Source organism: Emydura macquarii, unplaced genomic scaffold (genome assembly GCF_026122565.2).
Source record: "Emydura macquarii macquarii isolate MOO-44397 ecotype Brisbane River unplaced genomic scaffold, CSIRO-AGI_Emac_v2 contig_820, whole genome shotgun sequence".
Taxonomy (NCBI): Eukaryota; Metazoa; Chordata; order Testudines; family Chelidae; genus Emydura; species Emydura macquarii.
In genome coordinates this window covers 1,329,237-1,339,897 of record NW_027130957.1, presented here as the reverse complement: position 1 = coordinate 1,339,897, position 10,661 = coordinate 1,329,237, and the positions used below count along the sequence as shown (strand labels likewise).

The following is a 10,661-nucleotide window of genomic DNA, read 5'->3' as shown; positions in this document are numbered from 1 at the left end:
TGAGTGAAAGCCCCACTAGTTAACACTAGGTAAATCACACGCTCCCACCCGAACCCTCACCAGCCATAAACACACATAACCCCTATAAACATTTATAATGATAATAATAATAACACTAAATTACATAAATAATAAGAAAACATACTCTTATCTGTTCTATGCACACTGCAGCTTCCATACAGCTGGGAAGAGGGGAGCTGCTCCTCCTGTCCGGCCAGCTCAGGGCTGCTGCTCCCTTGGGGGTACTGCTTCTCAGCTCTGGCCAAGCACCTGGCTGGCACGGAGCTGGGGGGGACAGAGCAGAGCTTGGGGCTGTGGCTTCCTCGGGGGGCCATGTGCCTGGCCAGCATAGGGCTCAGGAGGCTAAATTACCGCAATATTACTGAAGCCCCATGTAACCCCAGTAATCTTTGGTGCCTCTCCCCCCAAGGGGGGTCGCATACCCCAGGTTGGGAATTGTTGATCTAGTCTGACCTCCTGCACATTGCAGGCCACAGAACCGCACCCATCCACTCCTGTAATAGACCCCTAACCTCTGGCTGTGTTACTGAAGTCCTCAAACAATGATTTAAAGACTTCAAGTTACAGAGAATCAACCATTTACATTAGTTTAAACCTGCAAGTGACCTGTGCTCCAATTGTTACAGCCAGCTGGTGCATAAAACCATATATATTATAGAATTATTCATTTTCCCCTGGGTGCTGTTTAATATAAATAATAATATTATTGTTTTAAAGAGACATGATACTTTGTTTCTAGGAAAACAGGTACTGGGAATGTACACGAAACTTTTCTCATGACAAAGTTCACAAGGCCTTTTAAACTTGTGGATTTGGGAGTGTGGTTGAAATGATGGAGCCATTGGTCTAATAAATCATTGTGTTTTACTCAGTTTATGTGCATTTATTGAAATTATTTGATGCCACTGCTGCCTGTCATGCTAATTGGCAGTGGTCTCTAAGTCAACCGTTCAAGCATCTGCACTTTAAATACTTCCTACAATGGTACACATTACTGCCTCATCCTGTACTGACTATGTATTGCATGTTGGGGTGAGATATTCCTCCTACACTTATTAAAAGAAGTTGTCCATTTATGGTTTATTTTTTAATTTTTTGCTAAGTTGCCTTTCAACATATATTGCTGCTAAGGAGTAACCTGTTTCGGAGAAACAAGGTGGATGAGATAATAGCTTTTATTAGTCCAATTTCTGATCTTGTCCCCTGGTACTCATGCTGTTTTATTATTATTTAACATTTGTATATAGTGTGTTAATGTCTTCAAGGATTGAGTGTAGTTATTTGAGTTTGGGAGATTCTGCTGTACAACTCTAGTCTGGGGCCAGAATTCTATTTCTAACTGTGACTAGGTTACCCCCTCTTCCTCTGGCTTTTGGTGCAGTGACTAAAAAAGAAATCCTTTGGGCATTTTTTTAACAAATGCCTGTCACCCTGCAGACCCTGGAGCTCTCTCAATTTGCAGGAACCCCTCAGTAGACTCTGGTCTTAGCACCTCAAGGAGAGTGTTACTGTTTGGGGTTGGAGGAAAAGGGCGCAAGTCATCTGAATGGAAGAGGGGAACCCATTACATGGTGATGGATGGCACTGTCTGACATTCACTGTGGAAGACATATGGGTTTGAGGGGTTTCTAGTTTTGACACCTGCAGTGGGGAAATCCATGAGTGCAAGTAGGATGCTTGAGGTTCAAGTGAAAAAGGGGCACATGTAGATACAATGGGTCTAGTATCAACATTCATATGATCGTGGGCCAATCCTGACTTCTACTCTAAGAATGTGTCCATGGTTTCTTTTACACCCAATTGCAAACAGGCAAAAAAGTTAGTTTGTTGGGAGATGTGTGTGTGTATAGATTCTTTCTTTTTGCTGGGAGAAGTGGCGAGTGCTGACTGCCAGGGGGCAGCAAAGGGAGATTTTTTGTTTTCAGTCCTTTGCAGTTGGAGCTTTTCAGCTCGATTGTGCTAAATGCTTATATGCCAGTGTTTCCATTTACAAACTCTGCCTCCCCTCCCCCCGTTCTCAGTTTCTCTCCCATTAACTCTGTGCTGCTGCAGCCTGTTCCACCACCTCCCATACAGCACGATGGGGGTGGAGAGGCACTGAGGGGCTCTGCCAGGAGGCTGGCTGGGGGTCCCTGGGTATACTGGAAATGAGGGGCAGGGTAGAGAGGTTCAGGGGGACCCCCCTGGACCCCCAGCTGGGCTGGGTTTCTCTCATCCCCTGCTTTCCTCGCTTAGGGTGGGACTGAAGGACTCTACGTCCCATTGGCCCCCCAGCTTGGCTGAGGCTTTCTCTCCCTGCCCCCCAGGCCTGGGGGGGGGGGGAGAGTAGAGCTGCTCTGTTCCCATCCTGGTTGGCTTCCCCCCTGGTGATGAGCACGGGGGGGGGCTGTCTCTGTCCCCCCCAAACCGGTTTTACCCTCCCCAGATACTACATGGGGGCGGCGGTACTAAATGCCCCCCCTTTGCCCTAACCTGGCCGGGGCTCGCCTTTCGCCCCCCATAGACCCTAAGGAAGGGGGGCTGTGCCCCTGTTGCTTGGGGGGGGCTGCCCAGTGCCCTCCCTTGGGCTAGGCTGTGTATGCCCCACTGCCACATGGCCTGGGGGCTGCCCTGGCTGCGTGCGGCCCTCCGCCCCCCCGGCTGGGGTGGGGGCTCGCCAGCAACCCGATCGGCCCCTCGCTCGTCTCTCGCCCCCGCCCCCCCAAATCGGGAGTTTCCAGGAAGCAGCGCTGAGAGGAGCCGCTTCACCGCGCAGACTCAACTCCCCCTCCCCTCCGCCGAGGCAGCAACGTCAAATAGTCCCCCCCGTCCTGACCCAAACCAGACCTTCCCCCAGCTTGGGCCGAGAGTGGGACTCAGCCAGCCCGGCTTGGGGGTGGGAGGGAGGAGAACCAAGTTAGGGAAAAAAAAGAAATGGCCCAGCCCGGCGCTAAAGTGAGAGGGGTTGGGTTTTTTTGGAGGGCGGGGGGGAGGGAAGATAGTGAGGTGAGAGAAGGAGTCCCGGCCGCGGCGCAGGGATCCGGAGGCGAAGAGGGTGAAAGGCACCCGGGTGCTTGCTCTGCGCTCTCCCAGCTAGGGAGCGGAGCGAGTGAGCGGGAAAACGCGGCGCGGACGTAGCCGGGAACAGCCGCCTCCCCCCCCCCAGTCAGGGGGCCGCTGCCCCCCATGTTTCCCTAGGCGGGGGCTGCCTACACCTCCCCCCGGAATGAGGGGCCCTGCCCGCACAGAGTGAAGCTTCACCCCGCCCCTCAGGCTCCGGGGGTCCCGGCCCCAGCAGCCCGGCCCCTCACTTCGGCCGGGGTCTCTGGATCCCACCCCGGCCCCAGGGAGGAAGCTTCTTCCCCGCTGCAGCGAGCGCCCCACTCTGCGTCGGGGCGGGGAGAAGGCAAAGGGGGGCAGGCTGGAAACAAGACGGGGCGGGGGGGTCGGAGCAGGATCCGTAGGGCTGGAGCTGTGAGGAAATGTGGGGCAGCTGCTGGGCTCAGGGAGCCGGAGGGGCTGTGTAGGGTCAGAAAGAGGGTGTGGGGCAGACACCCGTGGGTAGAGGGGGTAGACAAAGCCGGGCATAGGCAGGATTTATTTGCGTGCTGCCTGTCCATGCTGCTGTGTGAAGCCCCACTGGGGATGAGATTTTGTGCAACAGAGTAAGGTGGCTAAAAGTGGGGCTGCTTTTTATTGATCAGCTGCGTGACCATCGCCTGAATGGCATTTCCTTTCTCCCCCCCCCCCTCCCCCGTTAATCCTGGGGGTGAGAAGAAAGGGCAGTTCTTTCATGCCTTCGCTGCCCGCACCCATTCTAGCCACACAGTCAAGGGTGGCACTGGCCTTTGACATGGCCCAAGGGTGCAGCCACACAGGGCTGGTGGGTTTTGGTTGTGTGTGGGCCCACTTTCTGTTGGAGCGGCCTTCAAAAATTAACTTGGGAACCCAAGTCTCCTGTCTTCCAGAGATAAGGACCCCAATTCACCACTACTCCACCCGGTTGACTGGTTACTCCCCAACACTGAGTAACTTATTGGTTTGGCTTCCTTTTCCAGATAAGCAAAGCTTCAACAGACACAAATGTTCTATGATGTTTGTGGAAGTTTGCCTGAGACCCCTGTGTATTTTACTCCACAGAGGACCCCACAAATCCTAGAACTGCCCATATACAGTGGCTTCACATCCTTCCATTTACCTTGCAGGGAGAGAAGGGAAAGAAATGGTGATCATTCTAAGGTCTTGCTTTCCACTAACACCCTCCCCCCATCCCAGTTACACAGACTTCATGTCCTCCCATTAACCCTGAAGAGAGAGGACAAAAGCTAAACTATGCTCTTGCCCTGCTTCCCTCATCCTGTTCCCAGCTACGCAGGCTTCACATCCTCCTGTTAATACTGAAAGGAGAGGAGGACAAGAGCTGCTGGTGATTCTCAGGCCTTGCTCTGCTTCTCCCCACCCCCTCCATCATCCCCATCCCCCACCGCAGCTCCCATAGACTTGCATTTCTTCCATTAACACTGAAAGGGGAGGACAGGAGCTCTGATGGGTTTTTCTCAGGCTTACTCTGTTCTCTCCCTTCTACCAACCAGTACCCAGCTCTACAGCCATTCTTAAGAGAAAACCCTGCAGCCAGCTCTGCTTTCATATACACCAACCCAACTGCCCTCCCCCCAACTCCATCTAAGCTCCACAGCCCTGCAGGAAAAACTGGTGATTCCCCACATTTTGCTTATTCGCAAAAGGGTGGTAGTTTTTTAAATTGTTTGATCTGTTCTCTTTCGAAGGCTGCAGCATGCTTTCTGAACAACATTTTGTCATATAATCTTGTATATAGTCCTTCATAATAACCCCTTGAAATGCTCTATTTTGGTCTTTTAAAAAGTTGTACCTCATCATCTCTTCTGGGATCAGTGAAGGTCAGTTAACCCCTTCCATTTTAAAATCAGGAATTGGCTCAGAAGGTGGATGATTTTTCAATTATGGTTGATATCTCATTTTAGTGAATTAATTTTTTTCAGATCAGTCATGAAGCACACTGAGAGTACTTCAGCACTGATGAAAGTCATGTATGAGTTAATGAGAGGTTTGCAGGGTATGTGAAGCAAGAGAGAATCTTTAACCAGCTCTGCTGTTCCCTCTACATACCACAAACTTGTAAGCTGAAACCACACGGTGAACTGGATGTGTGTGTGGAATTCTGCAGCAGGAGACTCATGTAATTGCATCACAGGTGGATGCTCACTCATTTCACATGTTATCATTTTTGGAGTACCTTTAAGTTTATATACAGTTTTTTTCTGGAGGCATTGTTTGAGCCTTAATTAATAATTGTGAAGCACTTTGAGAACCTTAGAGGAAAGGTGTTAAAACTACAAAGTATTATTTACTGAATCAGGCTTCATCTTAAAATACCTTGATTTTTTTCTATACTAATAGTTTTCCAGATTTATATTAATAGATCAATTATACTTAGCAGATTCTCTTGCTGCTGGGGGCAGTGTTCTTGGTGGCAACATCCTAGCTATGGAACTTTTTACATAAGGAACTCCTTGCTAGAAGAGATCAAATCAAGTCCAAGCCTGGCTGTATTTAGGTCCAAATGTAAGATGTCCCTTTCTAATTGTTCACACATATAGTGCTGCAGCACGTCTGGTGAAGACGCTGTCTATGCCTACAGGAGAGAGCTCTCCCTTCAGCATAAGAAAACCACCTCTGCGAGCACTGGCAGTTATGTCAATGGGAGATGATCTTCCACTGACATAGCACTGTCCATACCTGTGCATATGTTGGTGTAACTTATGTTGCTCGTGAGAGTATTTTATTCACACCCCTGAACAACATACGTTATACCAAAATAAACTAGTGTAGACACAGCCTAAGAAAGGCTCTGGAACAGTGCTAGTAAACAAAACAAAAACAAACCAATTCATACAGCCCACTTCACCAGGGAACAAAGAAGTAACATCACTTTTGTTATGTACTCTGATACTACTTAAGTTTATACAATGCTTGGATACCAAACAATCAGTGACTTAAAATACCTATAATAGTAGAAATTACTTTTTAAAATAAACTAAGTCAATGTAGTCCTCAACAGGAAATATCGTAATGGAAAATCTAAACAAGAGGACCAAACGTTTTATTTTCCTCTGCCTTTTTCTAACATCTTTTTCTGTAAGTTTCATATTAAAATGTTAAAGTCCTCTTTCAATACCATGGGAGAATGTTTATTGTATCAATGGTGTTTTGTAATCTTTATAAAACTGATAGAGAAATGGAGCTTTGTAACCAAAATAATTACTTTATATTGGGGAAATCTTTATATAACAGAAGGAGCTACTTGTATTTTGGAGTGGGGGGAAATCTAACATTAAGAACGTGGATGGTATATATTGTTGGAAAGCTATAAGATAGGCATGGAAGTCAGAAACAAGTTTTATGTTGGAGAAAGCTTTGTAATGAGAAAGCATGTGTTGAAGTAAGAGAGAATTTAATTTTTTTTTTTTTTTAATTTAAGCAATAAACTAGGAACTTTTCAACCATGAGAAAAAAGTATTTGGCTGAAATGTCCATGCTGGAAACAGAAATTTGGCTCAAGTAGTCTGTTTATGAATATCTGCTGAGTGGAATAATAATACAATTTAATAAAAAATTAATCTTATTTAATTTCAATTCAAGTCATAGCAAAGAGGTGAAGGGAATGTTTTAAGTAACTATTTAATTTTTTTAATTCTGAACTGAATATATGTTCAGTAGGCCATACAACTGGATTACCTGCTTCTGAGTTGGTGTCCCCTAGATTTTGCTCATGACAGAACATGGTCCTCCACCCTTCTGAGTCTCTCTGTTACTCTGATCAAGTATTTTCCTTGTAAACGTTCGTTCTATAGTAGGAAAGATTGGGATGTTGCTTTGCAGGCTTGTCTCTCTCTTCCCAACTTATTTTTGTACAAATAATGAATGCAGTGATAGATCTGGAGGGCAGAATTGAGGTGCTTGGTGTATCTCAACACTGTTGGCCACTAGTTTGCTTTTAAATCTCAATCACCTGCCTTCAGCTATCTATCTGCAAATGCAATCACTTTAATTGTTGCTGGGAAGGGCTTTAGTGTCCTCTTTCTGCAACGTTTGTGGCTGCCTGGTCCAAGGAGCCCTTCATATTAATGTTTCCCTTCTTTTAGCTTGCCTTTTTTGCATCTTAGCATTCTTTTTCCAAGCAAGGAGTTTGCCAGATACTGCAGCTAGAAATTTAGGTCATCCATGATGGAGGAGGGAAAGAGAGAGCTAAAAGTAAAAATAAATTTTTTAGTGGGTTGGTGGGTTTTCATGTTCTTCAAGAGATTTCGTTTTGTTTTGTTTTTCTCTGTGTTTGTGTAAACTAAGGTTATATGTGTTGAAAGTTGATTAGGGTAGATCATTTTGTGATTTCAGAATCAAAGTTGAGTATTTTCTAGTGTTTGTGGTTTCTTTCCCATCTGCCTTACTAGTTTTACTCACTTTCACACCTGCTTTGAGCTTTCATCACTCAAATTATTCATAGACTTGCCCTGGAAAAAGAAGAGAAAGACCTCTTCTCATCTGGACTAGATGGATTTACATCAGTAATTGTCAATGGGCTTGGATGATTTAAGATTTTTTAAAGCATAAGAATAATTAAATCTGTGATTTAAATCTCCCAATTTGTAAATCTCTCTAGTGGAACTTATTAGAGTTATTTCTTGCAAATTAACTGAAAGCCTAGGACCCAGACCTACAAGGTACTGAATGTAGCCTTTGACGTGCTGAGAGATATTGGTACTCCCTTTTTGGAAAATTGTGTCTTATTGTTTTATTAACTTACATGGGTTATTGGGCTGTTTGCAAAACTTTTTGTCCTATAATCCCTAATAACCCTTACCCAGTTCTGTATATTTGTGATAGAAGATCAGCTTGGTCTGACCTGTTGTATCAAAATACCATAGCAAATTTGGCTGTCAAGTCCAAAGCCCTTTTCCTTTGTTCAGGTAGGAGATTGTGTCTTATCTGAACTGTCCCTTCCTTTAAGACAGTGTTTCTTAACCTGGGGGTTTAGAGGGGTCGCAAGTGCAGATCTGGTATTGGGGGTGGCAAGAAAGGCAATTGCCTGGAGCCACAGGGGTGCCATGAAACTAAGTTACATGCCTCAGCCCCGTGGGGGTGGGACTCAGGCTTCAGGGGTACAGTAGTTTGGAAAGGTTAAGAACCACTGCTTTAAGAGGAGAGAGAGAAAGCTTGTATTGAAGACTCTTCTCTCTAGTACCGCCAGAGTTAGTGCTTTATGAAGCACTTAGGATGCCCATCACCTAGACAAATGCAACTGGAGGCAGGCAGAGGATCAAAGTTAAAATAATTTGTTTAGATTCACATGATCTGATGGACTCATCTAATGCCAAATACATCTCCATAATGGAGGAACACCAAGACAGTAACTCCAAAGGGGTTCACAGACTTCTAGCTTATTGGACAATTGTCCCTTTAATTTTTTTTAATGTTTTTTTTTCTATGCACAATACAGTATACCTTTTTCTTTCCTTTGCAACCTGACTGCTCAGAAGAGAAGGAATCTACTTCTCTGTCCTATGCTAGGCACAGACAGGGCCACTAGACAACTGGGCACTTTCCCAGTGTGATGGTCTCTTTCTTGGCCCACAGGATAGGGCTGCTTCTTCAAGTTCCTCTGTGCTACTGAATGAAATGGTGCTGCTCTTCTGAGCAGTTAAGTGGCAGGGAGCCAGCAGCTCCTGTTAGTTGTACCAGCTCCTCAACAAGTAGCTAGCAGCACAATGTATGTACAGGCAGCCTACAGCACATCAGTTCATTTTTGGGCTTCCTGGGAGTTATCAACCTTAGGCCAGCAGTTCCACCTGCCTCCATAACATCCCAACACCTCCTCCATTCATCACAACCGTTGGCTACTCCTCCTGCTTGCTTCCACCAGTGCCTTGCTTCCTTCCCAATTCTTTCATTTTCCTGTCTATCAAGCTATACAGGATGGAAGGCTGTCCACAAAGGGGTATCTGTAGAGTGGCAGGTCAGATGGCTATGTGTTTCTGTAGAGTGAGTGGATGGTGAGTGTCAGGGATTGAATTGATCCAGTTCACTGCAGTTTGGCAAACCAATACTTTTTTTTCCAGAGGGCTATCATCTTGTGCTGCAGAGTATAAGCTTATAACACTTATGATTGCACCAATAAACTTAAAAACATGGCCTGAAATGGATGCAGTGATGTTTGCCTGAGTCTGCATGCAGCCTGAAACAATGGCTCTGAGAGAGGTAAGAACTATTTCTATTAATTTAGTGGTTATTATCTGTGAAGTACAAAGACAAATTAAATGTCAGCATTGTTAAATATTTCACTGCTGATCGAGGCTTGCTAGAAAGAAGAGGGACAGTCATACTCTGAAGGTCTACCATAACTGAAGTCTCATTTGAATAAATCTCAGTTTGTGAGGGAACTTTGGAGAATATAATTACATTTGTTTCCAGTTTGACCTTTGGTTGGGGTTGTACAAAGAAGAAATAGGGAGGTTGGAACAAAAGATTGAGGATGAGGAAATAGAGTGAGACTTTTATGAGATCATGTGGAAAAGAAAGGAAAGGAGGAAGAGGGGAGTGTGAAAGGGGGGAACAAAGAGAAGGAGGGAGTGTACAAACTGGTTGGAGAGGGAATTTAAGGGGTGAGGGAACCATTAAACTGGCCTTTAGGAAGTTTAGATTTGAAATTAGATGAAGGTTTCTAACCATCGGAGGAGTGAAGTTCTGGAACAGCCTTCCAAGGGGAGCAGTGAGGGCAAAACACCTAGCTGGCTTCAAGACTAAGCGTGATAAATGTATGGAGGGGATGGTATGATGGGACAGACTAATTTGGCAATTAACTGATCTTTGACTTCTAGTGGTAAATATGCTCAAAGGCTTGTGATGGGATATTAGATGGGGTGGGCTCTGAGTTACTAAAGAGCATTCTTTCCAGCGTGTCTGGCTGGTGAGTCTTGTCCACTTGCTCAGGGTTTAGCTGATCGCTATATTTGGGGTCAGAAAGGAATTTTCTTCCAGGGCAGATTGGCAGAAGCCCTGGGGTTTTTCGCCTTCCTCTGTAGCATGGGGTTATCATAATGGTTCCTTCTGACCTTAAAGTCTATGCGTCTATTGTTAAATAGTGCAGAAAATTTAAACAGAACAAATGCAGACATTGGAAGAGAGAAAGGAAGACGACACCAAGGTACAAAGTGGAGTGAAAGTTAAAAATGGAGTGAAGGGAGTAAACTGAGAAGAGAGAAAAAAAAGCAAGAAAAATGTAAGTTATTTTTATAAAATGTTACCAAAAAAAGCATATATTTTAAAATAAGATGTTACAAAACATTATAAAATAAAATATAATCACTAATAAAAACATATATAAGCGTGTGAGTGACCCCACTGGAATGGTTTTGCAGAAGGGCCCAATTTTACAACACAAAAGTCTAGGCCGCTCATGCTGCTTGTGGCCCACCATTCCAGCTCTGTCCTTCACCATCACCACCACCAGTACCCTGACTGCTGAAACAAAATGAAAAAGAGGAATGTCCCTGGTAGTTCCTTCCCTTCCTCCCTTCTTCTCCCTTTCCCTTTTATTTAGGGTATTGGCTTTTACTGATTCTAGA

The 10,661-nt window shown here is 45.2% G+C and overlaps 1 protein-coding gene across 1 annotated transcript in view; it reads left to right on the top strand.

The window, feature by feature from the left end:
* The first annotated feature begins 9,208 nt into the window (after positions 1-9,208).
* Positions 9,209-10,661, top strand: part of ARID1A (AT-rich interaction domain 1A) — a 107,305-nt gene continuing 105,852 nt past the window's right edge. The window contains exons 1-2 of the mRNA XM_067543322.1: positions 9,209-9,294; positions 10,179-10,315. The gene's annotated coding sequence lies outside the window, so the exon portion shown is untranslated. The remainder of the gene's footprint in view (positions 9,295-10,178; positions 10,316-10,661) is intronic.